Raw genomic sequence first — 17,107 nt, 5'->3', positions numbered from 1 at the left:
TTTGTTTGTATGTGTGTGTATTTACATATTGTATCTCCTTAACCCCACTTCCCTGCAGAAAACGAAAGCAATTGATACTGTAGTTGGAAAGAGACAGGCAATGCTGGGGACTTGATGCTTTCACCTTTTCATGCTTTCATTTTATTTCATTTTGTTTTTTAAAAGCTTGCAGCAAGTGAAGCGACAAGAGGAATCCATTATGCAAATCATGTCACTTTGCATAATGTCTCATGACTGGAATATGCAAATGAGCTGTATAATTTATGAGTGCTAGTGTCTGTCTAAAAGTGTTTCACATAATTTACAAAGTGAGCCTGAGAGACATAGTAAAGGCAGCTCTCTGACTCCACTGACAGGAAAGCTGTGTGTATTTTCCTACAAGTGCTCCTTCCTGGGATTTTCAAGTGCTATTTAAAGGAAATTAAGGTTCCAAATGTGCATGAAACATAAAGACTTTCCACTCACATCTTTCACCAACTGATTCTTTGCCCAAAAGTTTAAAAAAAAAAAAACTATAGCACTTTAGTATTTGGGTTAAAATTAAATAAGTTATTTGAGCCAAACTTGCTCATTAACATAGGTTTTCTTTTCTGGATCATGAAATGTCTTGGAGAACCAGACAACTTGTCTAAGTGCCTGAATCTGTGAGTATAGAAGAACGAGCTGTCTCATTTTGGGTTGATTTTTGTATATACGTCCTGCTCTGTGCAACATTTTATAAGTTACAATCTCTTCGATGGAGTCTATGTTGATATGGAAGACTCATATAATCAATATTCTGGAAGTATAATTCTTTGTTCAGAGTAGTATTCAAAATTAAAAAAAATACTTTTCAGTACAAAACCAAGTTCTGTTTGCCACTGTGGTTGACCACTGCATATCTCATTTGGTGATGTTATGACATAAATAATTCTGAACCTTTTGAGACGTTATAGCAACATTGATAATATGACCTAATCTGGAGTTATTTTTTCATTTCAATCATAAATTTTCTTAAAGAAATACAGGCTGTCATGAAGAGGTAGGTGAGGATGACCTGATCCTGGGAGGACATGTCAGAAACTCTGCATAAAGGAAGTGAATCCACAGTCAACTCTAAAGGCTGAAGAAAAATTAAACAGAAGAAGATAGTGTGCTCACAGAATTTTGATGCAGGAAAGAAAATTGCTGCTCTGAAGAGGTAAAACAACACTAACCTGAGGAGACAAGAGAGAATGGACTACTGCATCATTGCAATTGACTGGGAGATAAGAACATGAAGAACTTGTTCGATAGCTGTGTTCATTTGCTGGCACCTGAACTTTTACATCATGATTGTGTGTACATATACTTCTAAGCTCATGTCAAGAACTTCTCAGGATTAAACACTTCCTTATCTTAAAAAAAACCTTAAGTTTCTCAAGTGCATGGGTTAAATGATCAGTTTTCTGAGTCCAACTTCATGTAAGACATGTCATCTTTTAGTGAAATTTTGTCAAATAATAGCCATTTAAGCAAATAAAAACAGGAAAAATTATCCCACTCATCAAGAGCAGTGTGCAAATTCTTTTGCAGCACACATGGGACATTCACTAACAAATTTAAAAGTATTCAAATCAAGCAAAATATATATTATTTGGCCACAAGCAAATTGAGCTAAAAATCAGTTATAGAGTGGTATCTAGAAAATTGCGAATTTCCTTTGCCGTCTCCTGGCAGCCATCAGGTAAGCCAGGCTGGGAGCACACAGGTACTGTGGAGAACTGTGGGAACTGTGGAGAAAGAAGCAGTCAGATGAGAATTGCCTGATGGCAGTGCTGCTGGTTCCCTATCACACAGGGCACCCCACTACATGAGGCCTGACGAGACACAGAGACTTGGGATACAAGGCAAAGCAACATTACATCATATACAGATATCTGTATGATCCCAATTCCCAAGGGTGCTACCTATGGCAAGCCTGTCCATCCTGGTGTCAAACAGCTGATGTTTGCATGAAAAACGTACAGTCTGTTGTCAAGGAACGAGCTGGATGCTGCTGTGAAACTCTGACAACCCTGTGTGTTGACTGCATTGGGAAAATTTCCCGTATGGATTCTTTGAGATTCTCTTCATTGGTCCACTCCATTAAGTCCTCAGAAGAAATCCTGACACCAATTGGATCACCAAAGCAGCCCACAGACACAGGACCGTGTGTGGGCTGACACCTGAGGCTTCCAGAGTCATGGCCTTGTAAAGGGTGGCAAGTTCCACCATAGTGTTGGCGGTTCCTGTCATCCAGCCTGGAGAGGGTGCAGTACCTCCAGCTGCACTGTTAAATGCTCACACATGTCATTGTAAAATTCATGTCTAACAAACCATTTAGGACAGTCAAATTAAAAAAGCAAATTGCAAAGTTCTGGAATTAAGTTAATGAAATGAGATTATATTAAATTTCCCTCTGATTGGTTAGGCAAGAATTTGCCTATGTAGGAACCAGCGTTGTGCTATAGCGGGTAAGACTACCAATTATGATACTAACATTCTATATGGGTTCCGGTTAAACTCCCAAGTGCTCTCTTTCTGATTCACGTTCCTGTGCGGAAAAGCAGTGGAGTATGGCCCAAGTGCTTGGGCCCCTTCATCCACGTGGCTGACCCAAAAGTTCCTAGCTCCTGGCTTCCACCTGGCCCAGCCCCAATTGTTGTGACCATTTAGGGAGTGAACCAGCAGATGGAAAATCCCCCCGTCTCTCTGTAACTCTGCCTTTCAAATCAACACATCTTTAAAAAAACAAGAATTGAGTTTTGAAATTTTTATCAAGTAAACTATCAAAACATGTTAAAAAATTTATAAGACACACTAAAATGCATGCTTAGAAAGAAATAACTTCTAATGACTGATTTTATAAACCAACAAAGTTAAGGATCAATAATTTGCATCTTAAGCAAGCAAATTAAACTCAAAACAGGAAGAAGGAAAGAGATAATAAAAAGAGCATTGGAATTGCAAAGAAAAAACAGTACAGAAAATCAATATGATCAAAAAAGCTGTTTCTTTGGAAAGATTTTTAAAAATCAATAAATACCTTACCAGATTAAACAAGAAGATGAAAGTCACTAAGATCAAGAATGAAAGCGAGAACATCATTAAATATCTAACAAGCATGAAGTGGGTAAATAAGAAAACATAAATATGGACAACATGGAAAAGTTCCTTCACAGACTCAAACTTCAAGAAGAAATGGCTACAATTTGTAGCCATTAAGTAAGTTGAATTTGTAGTTTCAAAACTTCACTATGAAGAAGTCACCAGAACCAGATGACTTCAGTGGCAAATTCTAGGAACTTTAGGTAAGAAACCATGCCAATTCTAAACAGTCTCAGGAAACAGGAAAGGGGAGAACACTCCCCTTAAAGCATTTGATAACATCAGTTTTGCTCCAATGCCAAAACCAGGCAAAGTTTAAGAAAAGAGAATCCCAGGATAATATCTCCGAAAGACATAAAATATTCTTAATAAAATATTTGCAAGTTACATCTAGTAACACGTTCAATGCTAAATCATGAGCAAGTGAAGTTTGTTTCTGTAATACAAGGTTGGTTCAACATTTTATAATAGATGTGATTTACTCTTTTCATATATAGAGAGAGGAAAAAAATATGTATATTACTATTTTTAAACTCTTTTTTTATTTACTATTTACAAGTTTTTAAACTTTATTTGAAAGACAGAATAGCAGAAAGAGAGAGAGAGAGTAAAGGATTTTCCCATCTGTTGGTTCAACCCTCAACTGGCCAAAACAACCTGATTGGATCCAGGCAGGCCAAAGCCAGTGACTTCTAAGTGTCCTATACTCAAGTGTTTGAACCATTGTCTGCTGCTTCCCAGGGCGTACATTAGCAGGAAACCAGATCCAAAGCGGAGGCAGCATCTGATCCAAGACACAACACCTGCCCCTGTAGATTGTTCTAAGTGAGCATTTAAAAGGAAACCGCAGGGTGGGGGGGCGAAAGAAATTTACAGCCTTTCATGATAAAAGATTTTTCTAACTAGGAATGAAAGGAAACAGCCTCTTTGAATTAGAAAGGAATAAAGTTTCTTTATTTGCAAAGGGATTCCGTAATCTGCACAGAAACACCAAAGAAGTTACATAAAAGAGAATAAAATTGGTGAGGTTTTTTTTTTTTTTTTTTTTGATGTTGTGGGAAATAGATTCAAATCCAATTCAAAGGAATACTAAATAGAAATGTTTTAAAGGGGTACCATCAAAGTACAGAGCAGTGTGAAATATTTAGGAAGAATCCTAAGAAAATATGCTCAAGATTGGGTTTATGAGGAGAAAAATACAAACAATAAAGAAAAAAGAGGTATACCATTCTGATGGCTTGGTAAACTCTACATCATGAATGCATTTTTCTCTAAGCTGGTGGATAGTTAAGTTTAATCCAGTACTCATTAGAAACCTGTGAGTTTTTAGAAACTCACAGGCTCATTCTAAAACACATAGGAAAAGAAAACAATAACCAAAATTACTTTCTAAATTTATTCACTAAAATTAATAACATTACTAATGTGAAAAGATCTAGAGGGCAAACTAGGTATCCAGAATTAATTTTTTAAACTTATTATTTATTTATTTATGGAAAGTCAGATTTACAGACAGGAGAGCACCAGAGAGAGATCTTCCATCCACTGATTCACTCTCCAAGTGGCCGCAATGGCCATAGCTAAGCTAATCTAAAACCAGGAGTCAAGAGCTCCCTCTTGGTCTCCCACATGGGTACACAGGGTCCCAAGGCTTTGGACCATCCTCCATTGCTTTCCCAGGCTACAAGTACAGAACTAGACAGAAAGTGCAGCATCCAGGACATGAACTGGTTCCCATATGGGATCTCAGTGCTTGCAAGGGGTAGATTAGTTAATTGAGCCATTCTTCCAGGCCCTATATGTCCAGGATTATTGTCAGCCACTATTAGGATATATTGACATAAAATACTCCTATATTCTGTATCCCCACTTATCATGTGGAACTTAACATCATCATGGAAAAATGCATTCTCTTATTAGGATTCATGAGAAAATCTCAGACAATGTCAAATAGAGAAACATTATATGAAATAATTGATCAAACATTAAGCTCACAGTGTAGGGAGAAGATTGACAAAGAGTCAATTTGCTACAGACCAAAGTGAAATGATAACTAAAGGCAGGTCCTTCCTTCTAGAGAGACCTTGATAAAGGACTTGCTATTTCGTTAAAACCATATTAACTGCTTTTTAATCTAGTAGAATATCCTTATAAATATATTGAGCCTCTCACATAGAGCAGTGGCCTTGCATACTTTAGCAGAGTTTGTTATTTCTGCCTGTTCGTGAACTATAAGCCTTTTGGCATGCCTTCTTCACATTATGAGAATTAGTAGTCAGCCGTCTCACAGAGGAGAAACAGGTGACATAACCCTGCAAAAGTGGTACCTGTAACCCATGATGACCACCTATCATGAAAAATTCTAGCCTTTATTTTTAAACATAAACATACATCTAAGGATCAGCAGATACATAAAATCAGCAAAATGAATATGAAAGAGAAAGATGAATTATTGACTCTGGAGGAAATGTTGATCATCCAAGAAGGAAAAGAAAACATTTGACCCTTGGAGAGAGTCAAGAGAATGTGTGTCCACCCAAAGAGGGATGGAACAGGCTTCCATACCAAGGAGGCATCAGGGTAGAAAGAATTCTTAAAGGTTAAAAGACATGACAGTGTAAATAAAAAATTAAATAGAATTGATGCAATGACATGCCATTGACTGAATTAATCATGGGAAAGGAAGTTCTCCAAAAGATAATGAAAAAAAGACACAGAGATAGAACCAAAGAGATGTAGTTCTCAACATTTATATCTCCTTGTTAGTTTATTTTCACACAATGCCTTTTGGTTTTCTTATCTTTTTAGTTTGGAAAAGGAATCTCTCAGTGATTTTTCCCATTATTCTCCAGAAAGCATAAACAATTATTAGCAATAAGTTTTAGTAATATCCAAAGTATTAAAAGTAGGAAGTAGTTTTTTCTGTACTCACCAATTCCCTATAGCTATATTATGATTGCTTTACCCATCGCAGAATCTGCTGGGGTCTGTGCAGTGGGTGTGGAGGACACGAAGGTGTGAGAACTGTTCCCCTGCAGGCAAGGTTGTGAGGAATTTTCTGCTGCATGGCATGGCCCAAGGGATGTCTCTGTAACCACCTCAAGGCAGTTCCACCAAACCCTTTGCACGAACACCTGACCATCTTACTGAGAATTCTATAATCTATTTAGGCATTGTTTGCCACTGTGGAGTTCGTGTTTACTATCAATGTAAGCTTGGATTTTGATGTTGCTGATTGGCACAAGGGCCTTTTACAATTCGTGTTGTCTCTGTCTCTGTCTCTGCTGCCCCCATTGACCATCCTTGATCTTTAGGTCCCTCCTTCTGTGATGCATTTCCTTCCTTAACTGATTCAAGATTAAGTTGTAGAACGAGGATTGTAGTAGGAATGTGTTACTGATTGATATGTACCTCTATTGAGAACTTTCTGACCACAGGGTCAGGATGGATACCATCCTGCTTTAAGGTGAAATAAATGGCAGAATTATACTTGGAAACATCCACTTGACCATGACGTAAAAGGGCTGTGCCAGAGCTTGTGGCTACTTCTGTATAAATAAAGGGGACAGCTTTCTTGCATTGTCCATTATGATCATGAAATTGTAGTCAACCATTTCTTTCCTCTTTATGCCTACTCCACACACCCTTCTCAAGTTCCAAACTTGACTGGAGCTGGACTCTGGCAAGGATTTACTTAAAAAAAAAAAAAACACAAATTATGGTTGTATAATAATGAGCCCTATAGAAAGTATGTGCTGTCCCTACCAACCTCAGTTTAGGTCTCCAGGATAACCACACCACACAGTTTTCTGCATACTTTTCTGTAAAGGACATCTACAAATGCAAAATGTTGAACAAAATGGGGATTATAGTTATTTTTTGAAAAATTTTTGTTTTTACTCTACAGTAAGGTTTTGGAAATATTTGCATATCTATGTCTATAGACGTAATTTTAAGAACTGTGTTGAGTTCCACACAATTAATGTGACACATTTTAACCATTTCCAGTTGATGTACCTGTTTCACCATAACAGTAATATTATTGTATTAGGAAGTTTTAATTACATCAAGCATTAATCCTTTCATGCTACTCTTAGTTATTTTGATTTACTGTTTCCATTTTTAGTGTGCTGCTTCTTTCTAAAGTTGGGTTTTCAGTGCTCTTTGATTATTTCTGTTTCTCTTCCTACTTTTTTTCTGTTACTTGTAATTCTTGGTACTCTTCAAAACTTAAATTCAGTTAGAACCCTTTAGGTTCTAACTAATGGCTAATATTTTTTGCACCTACTTTTCAGTAGAATTTAAAGTTATGAGGATATCTGGCATCTGAAGCCTCAAGCATTCTGAGGCCTGGGAGGAATCCTCAAGATTAATAGAGTAGAACCCTCTTAGGTAATACAAGTGGTAGCAGTCATTGATCATTTAACTTTTTGAAGGTTCATTACAGCTAAAAGTAGTAAAATGTTGACATGTAAGCATTTTACGTTCTGTGAAACTTATAGCTACATGCATTGAGCAAATCTTAGATACAATGCTACCAAAATCTTTTCTGTGGTATTCTCATTGCTTTCAGGAAAGTCACAACTGATGTATGACTTCCCCCATGCATTACTTCAGAGAAATAAAGACTTTTTCTAGCGGTCTGAGTGTAAGATTCTTCAAGGCAGCTACAGCTGCTTGGATGTTTCCCAATGACTTATCCAAACCTAATTAATCTTCAGTGGCTATTGAGTTCTTTTGCACCGCTCAGCTCAGTTTGTTGCTGTTTTTATAAGCTACCTTTCCTTTCTGTACTCATTTTTCTTTCAGTCTATATATATATAGTTGATTAGATTATAGGATGAAAGTAATAGGTGTACCAGGCAATGCCAGGGAATAGCTTATTTGTCATAATCTTCAGCAGGATTAAGTAGTCATTTCTATATAGCAGGAATGAAGCATTTGGGCAAAAGAGTGAATCACCTAAGTGGAGATTGTTAACATAATTTCTAATTACAGGTAAAGTAGACCTGCAAGCTGCACATTGACAAAAGTAAGGTAACTTGTAAGGTAAGATGAAGTTTGTGATCCCATATCTACTTGGCTATTAACACCTAAGTGATTTTAAGGGTTGTTTATCATATTTAACAATTTTAATTGTTATTTGGTTTTTGAAGGACAAATCCGTTTTTATTCACCAATACCTGTTGGCATTGTTGGAACACGATTTGGATTAAGACTAAATTGAAGCATCTAAGTTTGCTTTTCTGTGTTCCTAATGATGAATACCCATGATATGTTCCTAGTATTTTATCTTTCCCTTTTAAGATATGTAAGATTTACCTACTTCTCTTTCCAAAGCATTTTGTCAATCCATCCTTACAGCAAAAGTTAATTCAATCTAAGAAAAATTTACATTGCTTTTCCTTAATAAGTAAATCATTTTTAACCTCCTGCTCAATGCTTATGGAATATTGTGTTACAATTTTGAGATCAGTTCTCTGTGTTCCTCCAATCAAGAGCTTCCTAGCCATGCACAGTGCCTAAGGCTTTAATAAGTAGGCTAATTCTTCCTTCAGGGTTTGCTTGGGGGTTAAAGTTCCTAATGAGCCAAGTAGAGCTTGCAAGTAGAAGTGGGTGGATGAAATACTCAGACAGCTGATGTTTCAGCATGGTCATTCTGCTTCATGTCTGAGGGATTTTTTTTAAATTTCACAGAAAAATAGAATTAAAAGGTAATGTGCAGTTTTCATGAACTTTTTGAAGCCCCTTTAGATTTCAACTATTTATGTTTTCTTTTTATTGCTTTGTTCTTGCCTATGTTAAATCCCCGTTATAATCAAGGTTTTGGATATCTGACACATTTCATTAATTAAAACAATTATTGCTTTTATCTGGTTATTTTGGTAGACACTTTAGATTCTATTTATTTTTGCTTCTTAATTTATTTCAAGCCTATTTCCTAGTTTTTTTTAACAAATAAGGTGAAATACAGGAAGGAGAAATGAAATCATGGAAAAGTTCATTTATATATGATAAATATTTTTCCTTGACATCTCTAATAGCAATAGTGATAATTTCCATATCTGCTGTGATTTTATGTTTTTTATGTGTAAACCATTATCCCCATTTTTAACTGACTCTATTTTAGTAATGGGCAGGAACAAACTCTAATTTAAGTGACTTGCCCAATGTCATACAGCTAGTAAATAGCAGAGTAAGAGTTAGTTACTAAGAAACAGATTCAAACTCTGATCTTTCAAGGCTTTAGGCCAGCTCTTTTTCCTTCATGATGTTGTTCCTCAATCCAGGCTTCCTGGATGGTTGGTGTCTTTTCAAATGTCATATGACTGTAAGTTACTCAATCTTTCAACAAATGTTGGCTAAATTTTCATTCTAGTTACCTGAGATTGAGATGCATTAAAGCGAAAAAATATATATTGTTGGTCTATGTATTAAGCCTGGAAACATCACCAAGATGGCTGCCCAGAAGTGCCTGGTGTACCCACCTCAACAAGTAAAGACAAAAACAAGAAAAAAAAAAGCAGTAGCTATTTCACCAGAGTGTTTGAGAAAGACCATCAGAGTGCAGTAGAGATGCTGTTACACATAGAGCTGCAAAGAAGAGAACTAAATATATGACATCTTATGTTCTGTCTCTGAAGGTTAATAGTGAATCAAAAGAACTTAGCTGGGTGGAGCCGTCTTGAAACCATATCTTCACAGGGTCCTGTTAAGCAACTAGACAGCTGCTTCAAGCTCTGCTAGCTTGCCCTTGTGATCCAACCAGAAAGCCCTGTCCACCCTCCCATGGACCTAACAAGCATGAATGATCCACTGTGAGTTGCCCAGACTACAGAACACCTCCCTCTCCTCCTAGCCCCCACCCGCCCAAGCAAAAAATAAAATTGGACCTCACCCAAATTCCTTTGCTCTACACACAACTAGGCAGATTTATTGCCCCAAGAAGCTAACAGGTTGTACTGTCCACTCTTGCACTTCCCCAAAAGAAACCATTTGGTTCCACCAATCCATCGTCAGCCTAGGTTCACAGTTGAAGTCCAGAAAAAGCAGAGAATCAGACCTACCCAAGCACCCATGACCTGGGAAACAACAAAGCAGCCTTGCCTGAACCCCTTTGAGAAATAGCCCAAATAGCCCTCCTCTTCTTCTGCAACCCCAAGAAGTGGTTCAACAACCCATTCTCTGAAACTGAGCCTGTAAAGGCATAAGAAACATTTCATTTCTTCAAAATAGTTTCTATTCTCATTAAATTTTTCACTGACTCATAGGTCATACAGTAGCATCATTTTCTCAGAAAAGGTTGTTTGTTTTTATTTCTTCAATGATACATTTGGTTATTCAGCAGCATGTTATTTAACTTCATGGCATTGTAAATTTTTTAACTTTATTCCTGTTGCTGATTTTCTTTCATGGCTTTTCACTTAAGGGAATGTATATTAACTGTGTAATGGAGACTATCATATCCAGATGTGAAGATACAATACAGTTTACATGTCTACTTCTAAATCAAAGATGGACTCCCAATGGAACTGTTAAATATATGTTGACAATAGAATGATAGACTCTCTGCCATTGTAGTACTTGCAGTGTCAGGATACACTCAAGTAGCAGAATGATGGACTTACGACTGCTTATGAAGGACAATACTCTTTTCATAATATAGGGAAAAATCAGTGAAGGGATGATTTAGGGAGGGAGTAAAGGAAATCCCAGAGCCTATCAAATTATATAATAAAATTTTTAAAAATTAAAAAATAGCAGCAAAGAATACTATGCCAAACTATCCTTCAAAAGTAAAGGAGAAATGAAGAGTTTTTATGACAAACAAAACTGAAGTACTTCATTGCAACAGACCAACCCATAAAGAAATGCTAAGGAGTGTGCAGTAGAAGTAAAAGGATTATAAAAACCATCTTCAAAACACATGAAAGTACAAAACTCCATACAACGTAAAGAAGATACATGAAAAAGAAAGACTCAAATCCAATCAATATATGGAAAGATGAACAAGTGAGGAAGAAAGGAGCAAATACTATACAAAACAACAAGAAAAAAAGATTTTTTAAATTACAGGAGTGTGTTTTTAATTACTAATTATACCTTTAAATGTAACTGGATTGAATTCCTCAATTAAAATATATAGACTATGCATAGCTGAATGGATTTTTAAAAAAATTTGTTTTTATTGGAAATTTTATGGAGAAAAGAAGCATTTGATTTGCTCCTCAAATGACCACAACAGCCAGAGTTGAAGCCAGGAGTCTGGAGCTTCTTCCAGATCTCCCACGTGGATTCAGGGTCTCATGGCTTTGGACCATTCGCCACTGCTTTCCCAGTTTAAAAGCAGGGAGCTGAATGTAACATGGAGCAGTTGGGACATGAACCAGAGCCTATATGGGATCCTGGCACTTATAATGTGAGGATTTATCCAATGAGCTATTGCACCAGGCCCAGATAGAATTTTAAAAATTCTACTTATGCGGCTAATGTTATGGTATAGTGGCTAAAGCCATTACCTATAATGCCCTTATCCCATCTGGGTACCAATTTGTGTCCCAACTGTTCCACTTCTAATCCGCTCCCTGCTAATTGTTCAGGAAGAAGAAATGACATTTGTAGACAGACATGCACTCAACAATGAAGAATCCTGTTATATAAAGTGAACATTATTGATCCTGTAAGGAGAGACAGTAATAGTGCAGTAATAGTTGGGAGCTTTAACAGCCCATTGTCATAATGCATAGATCATTCACAAAAAAATCCAGAAAAAAAACACAAAGTTAAACTATACTTAAGAACAAGTGGACTTAAAAAACATAAACAGAACATTTAATTCAATAAGCACATATTACACATTCCCCAGGATAGATTATATATTGGGACACAGTGTAAATAATAGGATGTATTTGGAGTCCGCAAGAAGTACATGAAAATACACATTCTCTTTAATTCTAGTTTTTCATTGTTTTTTTAAGTATCCTTATATCCTCCCTGATCACAATTGAATAAAATTAGAAATAAATAACAGTTGCATAAATAATGTGAAAAATAAACATTGTTCTCATGAACAACCAGTGATTCAGCAAAATCAAAGGGGAGCTATTGGGTGACAAATTTATAGCAATAAGTGCCTACATTTAAAAAAAGGATTTAAAATAATTACCATATTTAGCCAACTCAAACAACCAAGAAAGCAAAAATAAACATGAAATTAGTAAAAGGAAAGAAATAAGATTAGAACAGAAGTAAATGAAAGAGACACAAAATACAAAAGATCAATGAAATGAAGAATTAAAAAAAAAGACAAACAGGGCCCAGTGCAATAGCCTAGTGGCTAAATCCTTGTCTTGCACACACACCAGGATCCCATGTGGGATCCAGATTCTTATCCTGATTCGTATCCCAGCTGCCTACTCAGATCCTTTATGGCCACTTAGGGAGTGAACCAGCAGATGGAAGATCTTTCCCTCTGTGTCTTCTCTCTGTGAATCTGCCTTTCCAATAAAAGTAAAAAAAAAAAAAAATCTTTAAAAATATGTACTTATAATAAGGCAAACAAAATTGCTAAACTTTTGACTAGAATAACTAAGTAAAAAATGAGAGAAGACTCAAATAAAATAAGAGATTTTTAAAAAGAGAGAGATAGCAATTAGTTACAAGTATACAATGAATCATTAATGAACTGTTATGATCAAGAATGTGTAAACATGATGGAAATTCTAACAGTGAAATTTCTGGCCACATATATCCTACCAAAATTGAACCATGAGGACATAGACACTTGAACAACAAAAGGTAATGAGATTGAATCAATAATAAAAAGTCACACAACAAAGAAAAGCCTAGAACTAGATGAGTTAACCGCTGAATTAAACAACACTTTCAGAGAAAAATTCATTCCAGTTCTTCTCAATGCGACCCAGACTATTGAAATGGAGAGAACTCTTCCTAAATCATTCTCCGAGCACATCATTACCTGAATGAAAAACCAGGTGAAAAACACAACAACAGCCAAAAGTAATTCATATCCTTTTGAAAATATCAAGGAAATAGAAGCACAGCTTTTTTCCCCTATATTTCTCCCCATAAAAATGTCCATATTCTCTCCATTCTTTTATATATAATTTTCTCTGATTCTTCCTCAGCCTGAAGTATTTCTTTTTCTTGCAGTGAAGCTGTTGATGACATGCTCTCTCACTTTTGTTTTTCTAAAAATGTTGATTTTGTGTTCATTTTTAGTTATCCTTCCCTCATACAGTACTTTATATATGTTCCAGTACTTTCTGGCAGCCATAGTTTCTGATGAGAAGTCAGTAGTAATTTGTATAATTGTTCCATTTGTAATGGATCTTTTCCTCTGTCCTCATCCTACATGCTCTCCTTTTTGTCTTTGTTAGCAGCTGCTTGATGAAAATGTGCCTAAATATCATTTCTCTATATTTATCTTACTAGGATTTAGAAAAAACACTAGCCATTTTCTGAACAATTTTTGCACTATTTTCTCCTTTCTGAGATTGTTTTTAAATCTAACTTGAATCATTTAAATATGGGCCCATGAATGGTCACCGAGACTCTGTTCTTTTTTTTTTCAGTATTTTCCTCATTTTCAGATCTACCAGTCTGGTAATTCATTTCTTATTTAGTTTTGCTGTGTCTAACTTATATTTTTCCCCTGCAGTGTTTCATCACATGAGTAATAATTATCCTGTTTTAAATATTGTAGATATTTTGGGCTTGGCGGCGTGGCCTAGTGGCTAGGGTCTTCGCCTTGATCCCATATGGCCGCTGGTTCTAATCCCGGCAGCTCCACTTCCTCTCTATCTCTCCTCCTCTCAGTATATCTGACTTTGTAATAAAAATAAAAAATAAATCTTAAAAAAAAAAAAGAAGTTCCTATCTTTAAAAAAAATATATTGTAGATATTTTCACTCAAAAGCATTGTTAGTTTGAAGCAGAAGGTGCAGCTGGCCTATATTAGCAGGAGGGGCTGGGTCCCATTGGGTCCAGCAGCCACATGCCACACCAACCTTCCATATCAACAGCACCTCAGATGAGCCCGGTTTGATTCTTGGCTGCTCCATTTTCCATTTGTCTCCTTGCACCTGGGAAAGGAGCAGAAGATGGTCCAAGTACTTGGACCCCTGTAACCTTCATGAAAAACCTATATGGAGTTCTAGGCTCCTGGCTTCCATCTACCTAGCCCTAATCATTGCTACTATTTAGGAAGTGAACCAGAAGTTGAAAGATGCTCTCTCTCTCTCTCTCTCTCTCTCTCTCTGTCTTTGTCTTTCAAATAAATAAGCAAATCTTTTAAGAAACGAAAGAATAAATTTATTTTGCTCATGGATAAGATATTAAAAGAAACAAATGAGAGTGGGTGGATTTAGTGATAGTAATAACTCTGGAAATCCTTTCAAATTTGCCCACTATGGTAGTACAAGCAGTCTGGGGAAAAAAAGTGTGTGTGTTTACAGACTCAAATATCTGAGCCTTGTTTTTTGTTTTTTTTTTAATTTTTGTTTTTGTTGTTGTTATTGTTGTTGTTGTTGTTGCTACATACAGACACAGGTTAAGTTGCTTAACACAGGTTAAGTTCCTTGAAAAAGTGGTATCCCATATTGGTGTGCAGGTTTAAAACCTGGGTATGATATTTCTTATGCCTCTTCCTGGGAAGATGACTGGAAACGCAGCCCAGTTCTTGGACCCCTGCCATGCAGTTGAAAGTCCAGGATGGAGTTCTGGTTCCTATCTCTTTCCTTCAGCCTGACCCAGCCCAAGTATTTGGGGAGTGCACTGGTACGTAAAAGATCTCTTTTTTTTCCTTTCTCTTCCTTTCCCTCCCTCCATCACTTTATCTTTCAAATAAATAAATCCTTTAAAGGAAGCCTTAAAAGGCAAGTGCAAATGAACTCCTAGTCAATGGAGGTGCTCCCAAACCTGAGCTAACTTGCACTGGGCACTCACACTGGATCATCCACAGTATGACACTAGAGTATTTCAGCAGTGACAATAGTGGTTTTTGCATGGAATACCAGATTGTTCTAGTAATTTTTTTTTATTGAAAAGGCAGACTTACAGAGAGAAGGAGGGACAGAAAGAAAGACCCTCCACCCACTGAGTTCATTCCCCAAATGGTCACAATGGCAGGAGCTGAGCTGATCTAGAACCAGGAGCCTCCTCTGGGTCCCCAACTTGGGTGCAGGGTCCCAAGTCTTTGGGCCATCCTCTACTACTTTCCTGGACCTCAAGCAGGGAGTTGGTTGGGAAGTGGAGCAGCCAGGACATGAATCAGTTCCTATATGGTATCCCGGTGTGTGCAAGGCAAGGATTTAGCCTTGAGCCATCATGCCGGGCCCTCCATTAAAGCTTTTCTATGCCAGTTTTTGACACTGGCATCAACTGGAAAGAATTCAACCAGAACCAGACTCTAAGTCTGAAAAAGCATCCCTAGAGTTCTAAAAATGTCCACAAAGTAAGCATCAAGGTGAGAAAAGAAGGATATAGAGGCACTTCATTTAAATTAGAAAGAATGTGAGAGTGTGATGAAAATACTTGATGAGAATTCCTAGCAAGTAAAGACAGTAATCTACTCATGAGATAGCTAAGGCTGGAGAGATAGGAAGAGGAGGAATTGGGGACTAGGAGTGAAGGTAGGATGGAACTTTGATGTTGATAGAAAGGTTAACCTCAAAATTATTGCGATTTGTAATGACAGGTCAAAATAGAAAGAGGAAGAACCTGGTACCCATGTTATGAGCCTGAAAACACTGAAGATGGTTTTTATTGTTACAGCAAAATTAGTGAAGATGGATCTTGAGAGAGTGGACTTGTTTTTCAGGTATGATGGTTTCACTGTTACTACGACACCTGAATTGAAATGTTCTGTGGACCAGGGTAGATATGTATGGTACTAGAAAGAGAATGGGAAAAGGAAAAGTCCAAAATTGTAATAACTGAATCCATGACACTCATCTAGAACCTTTAAAAGTCTCAAAAAATTGAAAAATCTGAAATTTCGCCTTGAGGAATGTCCAGTGCTTTATTAATCTAAAGAGAAGTGGAAAGATGACACTTGTGATGATTTTCATGGCATGGAAGTACAGAAATGTGCAGGGTTTTCCCAGGGACTCGGTGAAATGATTGTTACTGTCCCCTCTGTGCTGAGAGGCTGACAGAGGAGACAACCGCCCGAACACTAAATGTAGACAAGTACATTGAGAGAACATTGAATCTCTCAAATATCACCGTATGATTGGAGCAAAGATATGTCCCCAAAGGCCAATTATTGTAGATGGGAACTTCTACTTGCTCAAAAACCCTTGCTGATGATGGAAACCTTTCTTGAGTTTGTCGGGGGGCACCTTTCATGAGAAGGAGCAGGCACAAGCACACCAAGGCCTTTACTGTGTTCAGATGCTGCCAAATTTATTACAAAAAAAAATCATGGGTTCAGCAGTAAAATGTTCAAAATGTGTATGTGTTTAGCCTACAGATGTTTAAATTTTTTTTAAAGATTTAGTCATTTTTATTGAAAGGTGGATATACAGAGAGAAGGAGAGAGAGAGAGGAAGATCTTCTGTCCGGTGGTTCACTCCCCAAGCGGCCGCAACGGCTGGAGTTGAGCCAATCCAAAGCCAGGAGCCAGGAGCTCTTTCGGGTCTCCCACGTGGGTGCAGGGTCCCAAGGCTTTGGGCCGTTTTCGACTGCTTTTCCAGGCCACGAGCAGGGAGCTGGAGGGGAGCAGGGCCGCCGGGATTAGAACCGGCGACCATATGGAATCCAGGGCGTGCAAGGCGAGGACTTTAACCACTGCAGCCTCCAAGTAGGAAAATGTGGATTCACTGAAGCTTCATTTTTTTTTTGCATTGGTATAGTAGTTTTATTGTTGTTTAGTGCCGCTTTGAGTCTGTTGTCTATGAATTACCAGATTTGATCTTGATAGGCTATATTGTACTTTTTTCTCACTCTTTTTATGGTCCTGAAAGATTTCCCTGCA

The 17,107-nt window shown here is 37.2% G+C and overlaps 1 long non-coding RNA gene across 2 annotated transcripts in view; it reads left to right on the top strand.

Annotated features, from left to right (window-relative positions):
- The window catches only part of LOC131482238 (uncharacterized), a 202,138-nt gene that overhangs the window by 138,728 nt on the left and 46,303 nt on the right, over positions 1 to 17,107 (top strand). For both annotated transcript variants that reach the window (XR_009246828.1, XR_009246829.1), the window contains exons 4-6: positions 8,107 to 8,157; positions 9,753 to 9,926; positions 15,827 to 15,949. This is a non-coding gene — a long non-coding RNA (uncharacterized LOC131482238). The remainder of the gene's footprint in view (positions 1 to 8,106; positions 8,158 to 9,752; positions 9,927 to 15,826; positions 15,950 to 17,107) is intronic.

The sequence above is a fragment of the Ochotona princeps genome, chromosome 16 (assembly GCF_030435755.1).
Source record: "Ochotona princeps isolate mOchPri1 chromosome 16, mOchPri1.hap1, whole genome shotgun sequence".
In the NCBI taxonomy this organism is placed as follows: Eukaryota; Metazoa; Chordata; class Mammalia; order Lagomorpha; family Ochotonidae; genus Ochotona; species Ochotona princeps.
Note: the sequence above shows the minus strand (reverse complement) of the source record. Positions and strands in the feature narration are given on the sequence as shown.